Below are 18,667 nucleotides of genomic sequence, written 5' to 3' on the forward strand. Positions count from 1 at the left end.
AATTGCTACGCCTGGACTCAAACTCAAAAATACTATTTATCATATCTGTGAAGGTCATTCGCTTTCTTTTCTCCATGGCCAAAAGTTAAAGAAGATGATGTTTGAAAGGTATCCTTTGGTTTTGTCAGTGAAGAGGTGATTTTTAGCCATAGCAAGTGTAATGGCATGATAAAGGTCAGGGATAGAATACTATGTTTTAGTAAGAAGGGAATGCAGATGGAAAAAGTGAGAGAAGTTAAAAGAAAATATTTTGGTTGAGTAATTGACTAGTTAGTTGGTTTTAACTGTGAAACAGACTTGAGCATTTCTGATAGGTTGGAGGAATGAGTTAGGACGTCAGATTCCTCATCTAGTTAGGGGTTTTGCCACTCTAAACAAAGTCTGCCAAAGGTCACCTGGTCAATTGGCCAAAGTATTAGATTTGAAATCAGGTCCTTTAATTCCTTGTTTGCTTAGGTTCTTAATGTCTCTCTATTTTGCAAATTAACTTTCAGTGGGTAATAAGAGTACAGGTCATACCTGTACAAACACAGTAGAAAAGAGCCATAAAGTCTCCTTGGGCATGGCAGGAATAAGGGAAATAAATACTTGATGAAGCAAACACTTTCCATATGTTAGACACGAGGGTAGCACTTTGCTGATAACTAATAACTTTTTGACCCTGACAACAACTATATGAAGTAGATAAATTATTGTCTTTATTCAATAGATAAAGACATTGAGTCAAAGAGAGTAACTCACTTTCTCAAGATCACACAGTTAGGAAAGGCCAAATCAGAGCCTTAACCCTAGACTGTACTACCTCACAGGACTGCACAGTAATGCTGATCTAGTATAACCAGTTAATAAATGCCTTCAAATGTTGAAACTCATATTTTCTAGATACAGTCATATGTGTTATCCTATGTCATATTACTACAGTTTGAAGACAACCCTGTGGAAAAGTAAAGCAGAAAGCACAGTCTTTATTGAAAATAGGCTCTCTCATTCCCTCTCTATGTCTCTGTCTCTCTGTCTCTCTGTCTCTGTCTCTCTGTGTCTCTGTCTGTCTCTCTCTCTCTCTCTCTCTCTCTCTCTCTCTCTCTCTCTCTCTCTCACACACACACACACACACACACACACACACACACACATTAGGGAGGGAACTAACAGAGCCTGAAACAGCTCAGTGGCCAGCTTATTCTCACAGGTACAGGACCCTGAAGGGGAGAGATTCAATCCTCTACTGTTTTTAGGAAGTAGCACCAACTCTCCAGGGTAGAGAAAATAAACCCATTCTATTAAAATGCTAGAACACAGACCCTCTGGCTAATTTATCAAAGGTCCAAGTGAGAAAACTCATAAATAATAACCAAGGAAACTATTTCCAACTAGAAAAGAATGCTAAATAAATAAATAAAGCAGGTCTTGGCCACTACTAGAATCATTCCTAATCAAAGTAATTTACAGTAAGTCTCTTAAAATTTGAATAAAAATTACAGAATGTCATTGTTTTGGACTAAGCTGTTGTACTAGGTCTCAACAAACCAGACTAAAAATCAGAATGGAGTCACTCATGCCAAAGATACATGTCACCACACTAAAACTAAGTTGCTTAACAAACTTTTCAAGAAATCAGGCTAAGAGAGATAATAGTCAAATGTCCCAAACAGGCCAGTTTCAATTAGGAGAACAAGGAAGTTCCCTCTGCCTTAATCTTTATGTAGGAAAAGGTAACTTGATATAATCTGATATTAACTAATCCATTATTTCCCTACAGTTCTGCCTTTCTGACTTCACCTTACATGGAAAGTAACTTTGAAATAACCAATCTGATTTTGTAATACTCTGGTTTCTCTTCAGATCACATAAATCTTTTGCCTTTTACCAATCTGATTTTGCTTCTTTTTGTTTTTGCCTTCTTTAAGTCCTTTTCTGCTTATAAAACTAACATCTTCAGCTTAGCTCTCAGAATGTGCATTCTATTTTATAAAATGTTTCCTGATTCTAGAATTTATAAAACAGCCAGTTAAGATCTGTAAATTGTTCAATTTTTGTCCTTTGAAAATCGTAGGGCTCTTTGGTGAGACAATAATTTATAATTATCCTCAGAGATTAAAAAAATATATAAGTAGATACATACCCTCTAAACACACTAACTGACAATTTTTTAAAGGAATACTCATCAGTTAAGGAAAGAAATCGCTAGTTCAAAATAGAAACATCAGCCCAGGTACAAATTGTGGATAATTTAGTGGCAAGAGCTGTGTCTTATTTTTCAGGTATTCTCAGGACACAGTATCTAGAACAGAATGATGGTCTTCTCTACCACTTACCTATGCTTAAATCACAAATATAAAAAAAATGCTTATAAAAAGTACCTAAATGAACACAGAAGAAATTAAAATAACACCAAATAACTCTGGTCTGATTTTTTAAAGGAACTGCCTCACTTTTACCTTTTTGTCTGGTTCGATTTTGTATTCTTGTTTGTTTGTTTGTTTATTTGTTTGTTTGACACAGGGTCTCCAACCTAGACTTGAACTCCCTGTGTAGCCTAGGCTGGCCTCAAACTCATGATCTTCCTGCCTTAGCCTTTCGAGTACAGGGATGGGCACTATGCCTGGCTAACTTTTACCTTTTAAAATGTATAACTTTAACACACTTTGTACAACTTTGTAGCATTCTGATTTTAACAACAATTCTATTATTAGTGGATAAGTTTCTAAGTCACCCACTAAAATCCTTTATTCTAATACAGAATAATAATAGTATTCAATAACATTATAGGACCATTTTTTTTTGTCTTTTTTGACAGGGTCTCGCTATGCAGTTCAGACTGGCCTTGAGCTCACTTTGTAGCCCAGGCTGGCCTCAAACTCTCAACAATCCTCCTGCCTCGGCCTCCTGAGTGCTGGGATTATGTCTCATTGTAATTATGTCTAACTTGCTACCTTTATTTGGTATTCCAATCTGAGACGGCAGAAAGAGGCTTTGTGCTAGAGTCCCAGCTTCAGATTCATGAGCTCCTTCTCAGCTTCCTTCCACTCAGTCTTGCTTTCCACTGTATGTCCTTACCCAAGATGTTATGTATGCAAATGACACCTGCTTTTCCTTATGTTTCCTGAATGTCAGTGACTGGCACCACCATCTTCCCACTTATTCAAGTCTGGCACTTTGGAATCATCCATCCTGAATGTGCTCCTTCACTACCCCAGTAGACACTCACATCCATACACACACATATCTCACAGGCTATCAGTTACCAATAGTTCTACCTTGGCTGCTACTTTTGCTCAGGACATTATCTTTCTAGACTACTATAAAATGTTTCTGAGTTTCAGAGAAAAGAAAGCTATAAATGCAGTAAGCTTTCCCCCTTCTGTAGATGCGAAATTTGTGTGGAGTCATAGGTCTGTAAGTGTCCTCTATGAGCACAACATTGAGGTAACTGATGAAACTCGTAGTGGACAAGCTCTCTAAGGAGGCACAATCAGTTCAGGACCTTGGAGAGAGCCAGCAGAACCCAGGGGTGAGAGCCCAAAAGCTAAGGAAGTGCTGTGTCGGGACTGGGTTGTAAAGGCTGCCAAACGCTGAAGAAAGGTCATGTGAGAGAATTCAGTCAGGAGATTTGCTCTCTGACCCCTGAACATATCAAGTCCATGCCTATCTCAAGACCTTTACTACAGGTCTTTCCCCAGACTGGAACCTTCAATCTGTGTATCTGTGTTTATTTCTCACAATTCAGCTCTAATACAGTAATTCTGCAGAAAAGTCTTCTTTCTCCCATTATCTCATTTCTCTATTTGACTGTCCTTCATCACAGTGATCAATACTTGAAACTAGGTAATGTATTCATCTCTTTACTTGACCATTGTCTTCTTAACCTCAGCAGAAAATAAGCTCCATGAAACAATAGACCACTAAAGACTGTCAAGTCTTTAGTGTCTAAAACCATGTCTGACACCTAGAATCTACTCTATAAATATTTGACAATTAATCAGATGAAATAAGACAAGCAATGAGAACAAGAAATTCGATTGGAAGTTTAGGAGACTATTAAAAACCTTGAACTGAACAATTTGAGCCCATACCAGACTCATTGTTGAGGCTGAAGAAATGTGATGATAATTCAGATTGCCACATGTAGATATATATTAGCACACAGTAACTTAAAGGAATAAGTGAAACAGAGTCATCAGTTTGCACTGCTAATATATATTTTGTTTCTAGAATAATTAATATATTTTTGAAAAAAATATATATATATTGAAATAATGTAAAATTGGCACAGGCAATGCCTTATCCAAAACTTCTCAAAAACAGCAGTTATTTCATCATCCATTCTAATGAAGTACTTATCAGGTGGAGACTAACCACTCAAATAATCAGGTGATGGCAAGACCACTCCAACAAAGCCAGTGAATAAGTCACTCTCCTTGAGGCCCTTGTTTACAGAATTGTCAGGACATGAGAGAGTCCTATGGTTGAGGGTTTTGGAACTTGCCATCTCTGAACTTGGGGAAGAGACATATCAGATGGTGGAGGAAACTGTTTGCCCAGGAGTTAAACAGGTTTAGTTTGACCCATACAATCATTTAAAATTTTTAAATTAGTCACCAACTTTTTAAAAATGAGATTTCACATAAAATAGAGGTAGCTAGCATCTCTTAAAACTTCAGAAGTTCTAGAAATATTAGCCATAAAATTCTTATGACCATAGTCACCTGAGGTGAGGTAGGAACCACCTTCTTTAAATAGGATTTATAGTCTTGAGGCTGCCACTATCTCCAGCACTCCTCCTATGTGACACGTTCAACCTACTTCACTTATTTAGGCCAAATACATGGCTCCTAAACACATTTGAATTTGAAAGCACCTGCTGTGAAACATAATGATTAGATGCCTCTAGGCACTGGGGATCTGGGAATAATTGTATACAATCACAGTGTCCGTTTTCCTAAAACAGTAACAAATCTATGATGCATTGCAACAGGCATGAAACTCATAACTGAATGTATTTTAAATATAGTTATAGGGATACGGTATATTTCTGGGGAGCACACATTGTGGATGTGTGTGCATCCAAACATGTATACCTGTAGTGGGGCCTCAAAATATTTAATATATTTTTGACAATTATATTTTTGACAATATATTTTTGACAAAATATATATTTTTATCTTAAATATTTGTTGATTTGTTGAATAAATTAATGAGAAGCACAAGAGTAGTCACCCCAAATGCTAAAGTATAAAAATAGTATGACTTACTGCTACCCACCTTACAGAGTTTGACTCCAACTTACTCCTCTTTTTTCTCATATTTTCCCCACATTTAGCCTAAGATTAAAACCAGAAAAGTGCTTATTAATAATTAGAAGTGAGAGCTGATTAGTCAATCATGATGTGATCCATTTGCATCAATATCCTGTGGTTTAATAATGCATTGATTATATTAGAAAAGCAAGATTTCTTGATTCTGCCAAGAGCCAAGGTCCACGGGTTCTGCTCTTGGCTTGGCCACTAACTCGCTGTGATTCTCTGAACAAATACCTTAGCTCTCTGGTCCAAAGTTTGCTCACCTGTAAAATTATGTGGTCTCCAGGGCTCCTTACTGCTTTACAGTCTCTATTTCTGTGAAAAACAAAGGCATAGGAAAGACAAGTGACTAGAAACTCACAGTCAATACTGTCTAGAAGGAAACACCATGAAAAAAAATTCCCCCCAATAATTAAGGCAAGGAAACCTCAAATGCCTAGGCAGCAATCCATGGAGGGCCAACAATGGAATGTGAACTCATTAGCAAAATGTTGAGTAAAACTCAGAGAGGAAGTGAAGGTGAAGGGGAGGGAGCTCAATTGGAGACAAGAGATTAGAAAGAGAGAAAGAAAAAAGTATTGCTAATTAGGCCATTTAGAAACTGAACAACTGAATGTAATTCTTGCTGAAGCAATAAGAAAACAGCCAAGGGATACATAATAGTAACAAGGATATATGCTAATAGACAAAAACGGGATCCCTAAGCAACTTAGGACAATAACCCCAATGAAAGCTAATAGACATCAGATGGAAACAGCATCTGTATTTCAACCCAATCTCAGTTGAATACACAGACTTAAAAACTTTATAAAAGAGAGCATAGTAACTGGTCAAAAAATATTTCTTAAATTGAGTTATATATGAAGAATCTCAAGTATGCTTCCATGTATATTCACTGCAAATATATTGCAAGCAGAAATCTTTTGCTTTTAAAATATTGAATTAAAATAATGCTATTTGCAGAGATTTTTCGCTAACAGAAACAAGATGGAGTTCAGAATCTATGCTATATTTAGTTTTGTATCCTTTTGGCCTGACATGGTATCAGGCACAGATGCCTAATGCAATCGCTTCCAATGAGTGAATACATAGGTTTTGGTCACCTGTTGCTGCACAGCAAACCTCCTGTATTACTTAGGGTTCTCTAAAGGAACAAAATCAATAGAAAATATATGTATAATTATGCAAGGGGATTTATGAGGTAGGCTCACAGGATCAGAAGGTGAAAGGCCTGCAATAGCCATTTGCCTGCTGGAGAGCTCATGGGTCCAGTAGTTGCTCAGCCCCAGAAAATGAAAGCTACAGAATAAGAGCTATCAAGGATGCAGCACCAGTCCAAGGTAGAAGATCTGGAAGCTCACTAGGAAGTCACCAGTTTGAGGCTGTGTCATAAGGCTAAAGAGACTGGAAACTAATATCCAAAGGCAATGACAAAGACCAGAGCTCTTCCAAAATGAGAATACTTCCTTCTTTCCCTTTTTATTTCATCTAGACTACAAGCCTTTTAGGTAGTGCCACCCACATCTCGGATGGGCTCCCTGTTTGTGGGTTTGCATGTCAATCAGCCACAGTCACACCTAGAATTGTGCTTTCCTAATCTGCTAATTGGTCCTTATTCAAGTGAAGTTAACATATCACAATTAACAGTTACACTTCTCAACCAAATGGCTTAAAACAACAACCATTTTCATCTTTCTCACAATTGTGTTGGCTAATTTGTTTCCACAGGGACCTTTCCTGATAGTCTAACCTGTGTTCTCTCATGTGCTGGCCATCTGTAGAAACTTGGCCTGGAGTTTTCTGAAGTCCACTTGGGACTTGGCCCTCTTCCTCTCCATATTTTTAGGCCACTCTCTTCATGTAGACTTTCCATGAAGTCTCTCCAGCAAGGTAACCAGACTTCTTGCATGTTAGCTTATGTACTCCAAAGGTACAAAATCAGAAGTTATCAGGGCTTCTTCAGACTTTGGCCCAGAATTGGCACTGGCACTGGCACTAATTCACTACAGTCAAAGCAGACCACAGGGCCAGGCCAGAGTCAATGATTGAGGGAGCTATACAGCATATGAACCCCAGGAGCAATTTTATAGACATGGCACCACAGTTTGTCCTGCCCATTGCCCCCCAACTTCTCATAGAACAGGAGGAAGGATTAGAGCCATGCACTTACAAACATGGCATTTTTGGACAGAGGAAGGATGAGTCACAGGAGGGTACAGAGCCCAGAAGGAATACCAAGGAGTATCCAGGAATGTTAGACAGCGTCACTTCCTCAAGTCAGAGAAATGGGGCAAGAGTCGGAGGAACTAACTGCAGTTTTCTTGTCTCTTTTCACCACTATATGTTGGTGACTGAGGGGCAGATAACTTGTCTTTCTTCTTCTTGGACTTTGCACCTGAAGAAGTGTACATGAGAAGCTTTATACAAAGAGCCACATCTTTATCAGGGAGTGATTTAGTGGACAACACTCTTGACCATCAACTGATGCTATAGTGAGATAAGATTTGGGACACTTTCATATTAGAAGAATCTGAATCATTAAGAGCACCAGGGTAACCAGACGTTGTGGTTCATGCCCATAATCCCAGCACTCTAGAAGGCTAAGGCAGGAGGATGGCAAATTCAAACCTAGTCTGGGCAATTTAGCTATTGAGTAGAACTTGTCTTGAAATGAAACATAAAAAGGGGGCTGGAATGTTACTCAGCACAAAGGCTCTGGGTTCAATCCCCAATACTTAAAATAACGAATCAATCAACAAAAAGAAAAGATCTTTAGTTGGACGCTGAGAGTCTCCTTGTCTTTGACACCAGGCTCTTTAAGAGAGGCAGTCTCAATGCTGCAGCTTCAACAGCAACAGCAGCAGCAACAGCAGCAGCAACAGCAAGCACCTGAGGTTCTCAGAGAAAACGACAGGATGAAAATGATGTGTGCTTTGATTTGACAGCAGAGTATACTGCTGGGCAGTGCGATGCAAGCTGACCTGAGTCGAACCCAGAGTTGATGGAAAAATAGAAAACCAAACTATTGAGCTTGATTAACTATGGAAAGTAAAAGATTATTGAGACAGAGAGAATAATAGTGCCATTAACATAAAAATGCAAGAACGTGACACACTCAGAGAAGGAACTGTGGGTGGGAAGACATATCCAGATTTGGACTTACTCATGTGGACAGAGGATATTTAACAGGGTGATCATCTGGGGAGTAAGTGGAGAACAGACAATAGGCAAGAGAGGAAGGCAAAGATTCAGGATCCCATTATCTGCATCCATGCTGGGTGCACTTGAAATGCACCAGTCAGTGAATCATGTCATCCAGAACACAATCAATATCTGGACTTAAGACTTGGCATTCCAGAGGCCTGCCCAGTCAGACTGCTTCCTGAGGACATGCTCTTATCTCTAGGGAAACCCAGGAGTCAAGTGGGAATGATTACTGCAGAAAGGTCACAATAGGTCAGCCATCTGCTTCAGGCTAATGACTAACCTAGTGCCCTTGAGACCCAAAGCAGATTATTTTGCAACTGCCCTCCGTGAAAAATGACCACCCAAGGAGCACAATTTCATTACTTATCCTTTAAATGGACACTGTGCATGGAAATAAACTTGTTGAACACCCAGTAAGCTCATAATGACTAAGCATCCTTCAAATTCTCTTTGGAAGAAGCTCTGTCTCCAACGTTTTGTGGGACCAGATGTTCTTGCACTGAGACAATAAATAAAAACCAAGCAGCCAAGCATGATGTCACACACCTGTGATACAAGCTACTTGGGAGGCTGAGGCAAGAGGGTTGCAAGTTCAAGGCCAGCTGGGGTTACAGAGCAAGACCTTGTCCCAATAATAAACAAATAAATAAATGAAAAAAGCTGCTTGTGATGATGGTGAAACAAATTTTGAGTTGCGTCAGTTCTTTCACTCCTTGTGACCACTTGTTTTTATTTGTGCTTGCAGGTTTTTTACTTACTTGCTTTTTTCTTTGTTTTTGCAATTCTGGGATCAAACCTAAGGCTTCATACATGCTAGACAAACACTCTACCATTGAGCTGTCCTCCACCCAGCCCCTGCATTTATAAGTTGGAAACAATAAAACAGAGTAGCTGGAAGGATCATTTGAAAATCATACTCAAATGAGTATAAAATCCAGATGCCTCTGCAATGGTTTTTAAAACCAAAGTGTGCAGCGGAGTCCTTTGTTAGGGATCAGTAGAAGCTTTTATTTGTATCATTAGATCTCAACACTAATGTAGTGATTGTCTAGCATTTCAATACTTATTTTTTGTTAGGGAAGAGTATCTTATCACTATTGTGGCATATTCTGATAATAAAAAATGTATCACTTATCAGCTATTTTTATTATTCTTTTAAAATTCTCTACAGAGATGCACCCAATATTGTCCATTCTCATTGCCCTACCTTTAGTGTACCACAGATAGTCTGATTCTGAAAAATAAGGGCAGTGTTAAGGAGCTAAACTGCCTCAGTTTCCCCCATGTGAATGCCCACACACCAGTACAAAGAAAGAGACTAGAGTAAGTCCTCTTCTCATAGATAACACAATTGACATGAGGCAGGCAGGATGGCACATGCCTGTAATCCTAGCACTCTGAAAGGGTGAGGAAAGAGGATCACAACTATAAGCCTTGCTTGCGCAACTTAGTAACTTAAGGGATCCTGTCTCAAAATTTAAAAAGAGAGAGGGTGTAGCTCAGTGTGAGGGCCCTGGATTCAACCTCTGATATTACATGACTGCCTGGGACAGACTACTGGTTCTCATTAGTATCTGTCTTCATTCATTTCTTGACATGCTGCTAGTGTGTGTCCTCAACCTCCTGGATCGTGGTGGGGTGAAATAACTAGCTCCAGTCAATGGAGTAAGGAGGAAATGATTAATGCCACTTCTGTCCCTGGATCCTAAAACAAGTCTTGCCAGATTGTTCCTGCTCTTTTTCTTTTCTAGTCTGCTGAATGGACAGAGGACACTTGATGGAAGGAGGCAGGGCCTCTGTATTAATCAGGGTTCTCCAAAAATATAGGAAGGATAGATAGATAGATAGATAGATAGATAGATAGATAGATAGATAGAGAAATAGATATAGATATATGCACATATACATTAAAGTAGATAATAAACATGTCCACATACATATAAACAGATTTACTAGCATATATTAGCTCACACAGTTAGGGAGCCTGAGACATCTCAAGATCTTTAGTCTGCGGATTGGAGACCTTGGCAAGACGGTGATGTTATTCAAAGTCCTGTGACTGGAGAATCAAAGGCAAAAGACTGACATTCTAGCTCAGCCCTTCAGGAAGAAAACCCACCAATCTTCCCCTCCTCTACTTTTTTGTTCTATTTACACCTTCCATGGGTGCCCACCACAAGGGGAAGGCACGCTTCTTAGCCTATCAATTCAAATGCTAACCTCTCAGGAAACACCCTCAGAGACACGCCCAAAAACCATGTTTAACCACCCAGAAACAATGTTTAACCAGATACCGGGGAGTCTTGTGATTCAAGTCACTGTCCCTGTCGCTCTACATGGGTGTATATAAGCATAGTCAATCTTCCCTAGTCTCCTGAAGGGTGAGATGTCACATGTAATAGACAAGGCAACCGAGATGGGCCATCTAAAGTTAGTTAGCCCTGGCAACTACATAGCTAAGCATAGACATGTGAGATGCTGGAAGCACATAAATGAACTGTGACATGAAGGAGAAATACTGCTTTATTGTGTAAGCAACTGAAATTTTTGTGGGACAGTTGCTACCCACTTTGACACAGTGCCACGATTTGGGGTTAGTTAGCTCTACAGAGTCATACCCCACCCTAATCATGTACTGCCTGAGCTAAATGAATTTGTACCCTGGTATAATCTTGTTTACTTTTAGAACAAAATACCTGTAGGCCTGTGGCCCCTCTTCAGATGGGCTAGCTGAATCTGGTTATATCCAAGATGGCTGCCTGAATGACCACCAGACAACTCAATAATAGCCCCATCTGCACACCAAATAACACACATTCCACATCAGGGCCATGACAATTAGATAATGCTGGGAAAGGACAATAAAAGGAAGAAAAAGAGAGCCAGGTGTTATGGTACATGCCTATAATCCCAACACTCAGGGGGCTAAGACAAGAAGATCACCATGAGTTCAAGTTTAATGCCAGCCTGGACTCTGTAGCAGTCTCAATAAAAAGCAAAAAGAGGTGGCAGCCAAATTCCGGAAAAATCTCTGCCATTCCTCAAAAAGACATGACTACTCCTCCCCTTTATTAACCTACCCCTACCCCTCATTATTTTTTACCCTGTGTCTATAAACTCAACCCCTAACAAGTCAAGAAGTTGATTTATGAGTTCCTGTCCTATGTGAGTTTACCTTCCATGATTGGCAGAGAATAATATCCTCTCTCCTCGGTCAACAAGCACTCAGTCTTTTTTTATTTGCACAATTCTGACAAACAAAAAAGACCCAATTTGCAGTAAAAAATTGGTAACAAGAACATAATTGGTAATGGATCCCATGTCCTACTCAAGGTCATTCAAATGTGATTGCCTTTATAGACAGCTGTTCCTAAAATTCCCAACATACATGATCTCACCAGTAGCAACTGACTCTAGAAAAGCCCTTTGGAAAACATCTATGTTTGCTTTTGCTACATAACAAACCATTGCCAAACTAAGTGACTCTTTAAAAAAAAGACATTATTTTAGCTGACAAATTAGAGACTGTGCAGTTTGGGTTGGGCAAATCTGCCAGCCTGGTGCAGACTTTTCTAATATGGTCTGGGCTCACCCAAACATCTGCAGTCTGTGCAGATTTGGTCGCAAGCTGGCTAGTCTAGGATGGGTTAGTTGGAGTAGCTTGTCTCTGACTTAGGCGGTCTCTTCCTCAAGCCACCTAGGTGAGTTTGCCCACTGGTAGAGGTTGCAAGAGCAGTGAAAGGACACATCCTAAAGCATGAATACTTTTCAAGCTACTCCCTTTGGCCCAAGCAAGTCACATGGCTATACCAAAAGTGTCGCAGGGGGGCATTACCAAAAGCATGGATATAGTGATGTTTCCAGATCAGGGTTCTTATCCAGGTTCTCAGTGTCATGAACAAAGAATTGAGCAGAATGCTCAGAAGGGGTAGAAGGATCAAAGATTTCCTGAAAGTCAAAGTATATTCCACAGGGTGGGAACTGGCCAGTGAAGAGACTCATGGCCCTGAGAAGGCTTTGTGTTGAGGGTTTTTATTTTTTTAAATTTTTTTATTTTAAAAGTAAAAGAACGAAAACATATTAACAAACAGACAGCCATTTACAAAGTAGCACAAGAATAGTACAAACAGTACTGGATTACAGACAAGGTGACAGGGAATTAACAATGGTTGTTGTATTACATATTGATAACCTCAAAGTGGTTACTCAGGAACACAAATAGAGACATGCAAGATTGATCAATAATTAATCATTAATTGTTCCTTTCAATAAAGTGATAGAAGTCAGTAATAGAACTGTTAGCTATCCTGTGTATACAGATATACATAATTCTCCCCTTCTTTCTTTTCTCTTTTCCCTCATCCCAATTACTCTTTACTCTTGAGCAGTTTCCTTTCATTTCACAGTGTCTATCATACCTCCTAATTTTTATTCACTCTTTCAGGTTCTTACACTAGTGAGACAATACATTGCTTACACATGCAGGTCTGATTTATTTCACTTATGAGTATGTGTTGATGGTGTCTAAAACTTAGTGTTTAGGGTAGGATTAAAGGGTTGGTCAGAGGTTTCACTCTTGCTAATGAGAAGCTTGACTCTGCTCCCTCATGGAGCAGTGGAGTTTTTTACATCACAGCACCCAAACCCCATGGGGGTGGGGGTGTATCAAAAATCTATTTCTAATGACACAGTAATTAGGATTCAGGTTGGCCAAGGATTGCTGAAGAGCACTGAGTGCATGCCTGGAGACTTACTGTGCATGAGCTGGGTTACTGCTACTTCTTTCTTTTGTATTTACACCTACCAGGATATTCTGGGCTGGAGTTAAAGGCAGAAGGTAGATCTAGCCCAAAAAATGGGCTCCAAGGTAGAATCCTGTGTCTCTGGGGATAAGAACTTCAGTATGCCAGGAGCAGAAACAAGTATGTCCTCAAAGCATTTCCTCTACCCTCTGACCTCCAAACTTGCAGCATTCCAATGGTTAAAAACAGTAGTATTTGTTGTTGCTTTCTTTTGAAGTTTATTGGAAACTACACTTGGAAAAAATGACTGACTTGTTCTTGTGGCTGATTCAGAAGAACTGTGGAGGCAACGAGCTGTCTCCATGTGACAGAAGCAGGCTTGCATGGGAGATGAGAAATCTTCCAGTAAAAAGTCAATCTTTCTAAGAATAGAGTGCCAAGCCTCCCTTGTACTTCTCCCTGTGGCAAGACGATGAGCGGATGTGAGCAAAACCTTGCTAAGTACACTCCCTTCCCAAAAAGGAGAGGGATACGAGAAGACAGCAGGAAAAAGAAAACTACTACTGGAGCTGTTGCCCTCTTTGCAACCCAGTCTGTTCTCTACTGAAGTTTCCTTTTTGCCTTAATTTCTACATGCAAGAACTTCCCTTTATGGCTTGCTGTCATTTCTATAAAAAATACCTTTCACTTGGCAACATTTCAGCCAAGCAAGGTAAAATATCAAACAAGAGAGAAAAACCACAGCTTGTCTGTCATTTCAGTGACTAAAGTCTAAAAGCAATGATGAGTTGTTAAGGCTTGAATTGTATCTGCCTCACAATTCATATGTAAAAGTTCCAACCTGAGTACCTCAGAATGTGGCTTACATAGATATAGGGTCATTGCTTATGTAATTAGTTAAGATGGAATTGCACTATATGTGCACACAGAGAATGCTATATGATGATGAAATCAGAGACTGGTGACAATAGAATAGACCAAGGAATACCAAGAATCCGTCAACCACCAGAAGCTGGAAGAGAAATCCTGAACAGTGGTCACCTACTTGATCTTAGACATCCAGCCTCCAGAACTGTCAAGTGACAAACTGTTTTTTTAAGCCATTCAGTCTGTAGTACTTTATCATGATAATTATAGTGGTTTGAATCAAGAATGTCCCCCCAAATTCTTATATGGTCAGAAGTGGGACTTTTAGGTGATGAGATAATGGGGGTGCTCTACTCATCAGTGGTTTAATCCACTGATAAATTCTTAGCTAAATGTGCTCGTTGGAGGTGGGGCTTGACTGGAAGAGGCAGGTTACTGGGGTGTAACTTTGGAGAAAATATCTCCTCCTAAGCTCCTCTATTCATTCAAAGTAGTTTCATGGCTACTTTCCTCCATTATACTCTTCTCCCATGCTATTTCTACCTTGGAGCCAACAACCATGGACTGAATCCCCCAAACCACACACCAAATTAAATGTTTCCTCCTTTAAGTTGTGGGTGTTGGATATTTTATTGCAGTGATGAGAAAGTGACTGAGACAATGGAACTAGCAAATGAATACTTGGGTGGACAACCACCTACATTATGGGGCATTTCATACTGTCTGTTTTTCACTTCTTACCAAAGATTACTGACCCCCGCTTACCCAAAGATTACTTACTCCCTGTGTTCCACATGAAAACATAGGCGATATTTTTCCATGCTCAGCCAGGATGGTCAAAAGACAGACTCCGACTCAGGTCTCCTAACACTGTCAAGTACTTTCTTTTGTAAGTGTTCCCTCTGAAGGTTGCTGACAAGTCAGGCTGGTAGCAAAGCAAAGGCAAGGCTGCAATTCTAAAGGTAGCTACACCCCTATTGTGCAGTAGATTGGTTTCTGAAAGAATTAGTTCTTAACCGAGTCCTTATAAACTCAATGATATTTTAAGTGCTGCAAAGCATTTCCTATCTAAAAGAGCCCTGTGGGAAATCCTTCTGTATAGCAGAGGGTCTTTTTGGATTGTGAATGATCACCTGCCTCCGTCTAAATTCATTTGCTTTGCAAGCATAATTTCCTTTTCTATGAGAGAGTCTTGTGAAAGTGGGCCTGCCTTCCATTCTGCATCTCGGCCTTGGCCTGCAAGGGTCTGGCAAATGCCTGCCATTGTCAGCATAGTTAATAGCAACAATGAAGAATGCCCAGAAGTAGTGGTGCCTCTTAAATACGCACGGTGTCTGCAAAGATTTTTCTCTCATTTCAAGTTGTTCTAAGCATCCTTAACTTAAAATCATTGCTTGGTTAGAAAAAGAGAAGACGTTATTTTGTTAAATGTCCACATTTTAACTATTAACCACTTCCTAACTAGTAGTGAGTTCTATGTTAATTACCATTCCTGATACCCTAGGTGTTTATAAATTAGCAAGTGCTTCATTTTTTTTTTTCTGGGTCTGCACTGAGGCTGCCTGTGAAGAAGGAGATTCCTCTGAGGGATACATGTGGTCTGCTAGAAAGGGGCTGGCTGGGGCTGGAGTACTTAGAATCTTACTACTTTAATAACAGCCTGCATTGAGGAATAAAGGTTAACAATGCTTTAGATTAACTTCAAAGTTCTCTCCTGCAATTGCTGTTATGATTGATTGATTGATTGATTGATTGATTGATTTCATAAGCATCCATGGAGTCCCCATTCAGTGTCAATCACTGCTATCAGCCCTGGGGAAGCAGAGGCAAAAAGGACTCCAGTTCTCGTGCTCGCATTCTAGTGGGAAGATACACATGGCAAGTTCCATAGTAGAAAGGCGGAGACAGGCATTTTGGGAGGACAAAAAAAGAAGCATTACACTTTGCTGGAAATGGCAGCACTGTTTCCCAGAGTTAGTGGCATTCTCAGAAAATCTTGAAGGATGAGTAGGAGTATGCCAAATGCATGATGTAATAAAGGACATTTCAAAAAGAGAGAGTAATGAGCTCCAGGATGCAGCAGTGTGATCCTGGTGTTTGGAGATGGGTGGGCGGGTAGACACAGGAGATGATGCAGCAATAGAAGAAAGTGAGTTTAAAATAGTCATTTGGCTCAAGATCACCAAGGAGCTAGGGCACTGCTTTGCCACTGAAGGGTTTCGTCCTGGATGAAAGAAGGACCTGATTAAATTCAGGAGTGTGGGTGATGGCCTGAAATGTAAAAGGATTGGGACAGACAGCTGAACTCGAGGACAAATAGTGTGGATCAAGGTGTCCTGGTTTAGATCAAGAATGTCCCCAAAGGCCTTGTGCACTCATAGGTGGGGTTTTAGAAGGTGACTGAATCCTGGGGAGGATACAATTGACTTACAGTAAGGAGGTAAGGTCTGGTTGGAAGAGGTGGAGCTTCAAGGCTTTGTCTCCTTCCCTGGCTCCTCCCTTCACTCACAGCTTTCTGGCCTTCAAGACCTGAGCACCCTTTCCTTTGCTCTGCCCTATGCCATGTCACTGCTCCATTGGAGACGGTGGACCACCGTCTGTAACCATGAGCCAAAGTACATCTCTCTTCCTTTAAATTGTGGGTGCCGGGTATTGTGTCTCAGCAGCAAGAAAGTGACTAAGACACACAGCCACAGCTGGAGCAGCAGTTGTGCAGATGGAGAGAAGGGCAATGATGTACAGGAGTAAGTCTTAGTGAGGTCATGTTCTAAAATTTAGGCTGGTGAGGCGAGAGAAAGGGAGGTCTAGGGTGACTGCACATTTCTGGCTTGGGTACCTGGGCATGCTGACACAAAGTAAGTCAAAGGCACAAACTAATGCAATTCATCCCCAGAGTACATAGGGTGCACAACCTGCCAGAAAGCTTGTAAGAGTGAGATTTCCATTCAGTCCTTTGAGTGGGCAAGGGACCTGCTTGTTCATTCTGACCTAGCAACTCTTAGGAAGTTATACCTTCAATCACAGAACAAATGAGTTCAATTTGCATTCCCATAAACAGGAAGCACTGGCCCTTAACAACCAACAACTGAGAGGTATATCTGTCAGGTTCTCGGTTACACATCACAGAACACCTCTCTGTCTACCTCAAGTAGAAGAAAAAAGAATTTATTAAAATGTCAGCTCATAAAATCATCAGGAGAGCCAGAAGGCCAGGCTTGAATGTAGGATGATCAGGGACAACACGGATCCCAGTAGGAAGCCAGTCCTGACTGTGAGCCCCAGAACCCCAAAACACTTCCCCAGTTACCCTCATTGAAAAGTCAGTTACATCCCTGTTTTCTTCCTCTGCTCTTCCCCCATCACAGACCCTCAGAGGACATCTGCTTGGGAGAACTTGGATCTGTAATATACCTTCCTGCAAAAAATGTGGGAAACCAAGTGCCTGGTTTTCCTCTTGGAGAGGCAGGGTTCACAATCGCAGAAAATGCCCCATGCAAGAGAAAGGTTTCAGAGCATGCTGACTGGAAAACACACAAACAGTTTCAGCGGGGTACATTGAAAGATGAAGCTAGGACTAAGGGATCTCTTCCTGCTGAGCTGAGAGTCACTGTGCTTGGAGACATCACAGCTTTTTAGTTCTTTTCAGTTCTCCCCCACCCCTTCCCTAGGCTGGAAAACTCCCTATGGTAGATGAGGTATTGTTTCTAGTTTTGTATGCCATGTCATTGGCAAAACACATGAGGCAGACACTCAATCAATGTGGCCCTCTTCAGGTCAATGACATCAGTGTACTGATTCAGTATTTACTGTCCATCCCTGTATGCCCTGACCTATGTCGCTGACAGTCTCAAAGTATTGCATGCCTATGCTCATACTGTTCAGTCAACAGAGCCTGTTATGTAATATGGACAGATATGACACCTGGTGTCTATCATCACTACAATACTCTGTCATTGTTGTAGAAGCAACCACAGCTTTCCCTGACAGACAACTTCATGGTTACTCAGGAGGGGAGAGTATCCCTTGGCAGGCACAGCTTAGATACACTTGGATCTTATGAACTTTGTCTCAGGAAAGAGAAACCAGAAGGGAAAAGGTACTAAGTTCCATGGAGATATAAGGAAAAGATTTCCTGGGCCCTTTGGCCAGACTCTTTGAAATGAGGATTCTAGGCCTGGGAGAGAGGCTTCTGATGACTTTATTTCAAACTCTTTTCTCAGAGAGTGGTCATCAGAGCCCCTCAACCATCTAAGCTGCCAGTCCCATAGAGTACAGGGACCTGCTCAACTATTATTCCTCATCTCCAGAGTCCCTCCATCCCAGAAAATCCAAATTACTGCAAGGAAAATAAGTAATTTCTCCTATTCAGCTGCCCAGAGTTAATCATGATCCCATGAGACAGAAATGAAGCACTGGCAGGATTGCTTTATGCCTTAGTCTTGAGTTTAATGTTGAGGTGTGAGAAGGCCCAATAGGGCTCAGGCTGTTTCCCTAGAAACATGGACAGAAATACTCTTCAAGGAAACCAGGTAAATCCATGGTGACCAGAAG

General features: G+C 40.6%; 1 long non-coding RNA gene across 1 annotated transcript in view; it reads right to left on the reverse strand.

Moving 5' to 3' along the window:
- The window catches only part of LOC102029484, a 122,069-nt gene that overhangs the window by 86,700 nt on the left and 16,702 nt on the right, over positions 1 to 18,667 (reverse strand). Inside the window, exons 2-3 of the long non-coding RNA XR_263121.2 lie at positions 5,564 to 5,615; positions 5,263 to 5,321 (exon numbers count right to left, since the gene is read on the reverse strand). This is a non-coding gene — a long non-coding RNA (uncharacterized LOC102029484). The remainder of the gene's footprint in view (positions 1 to 5,262; positions 5,322 to 5,563; positions 5,616 to 18,667) is intronic.

Source organism: Chinchilla lanigera, unplaced genomic scaffold (genome assembly GCF_000276665.1).
Source record: "Chinchilla lanigera isolate Chin_1 unplaced genomic scaffold, ChiLan1.0 scaffold00061, whole genome shotgun sequence".
NCBI lineage: Eukaryota > Metazoa > Chordata > Mammalia > Rodentia > Chinchillidae > Chinchilla > Chinchilla lanigera.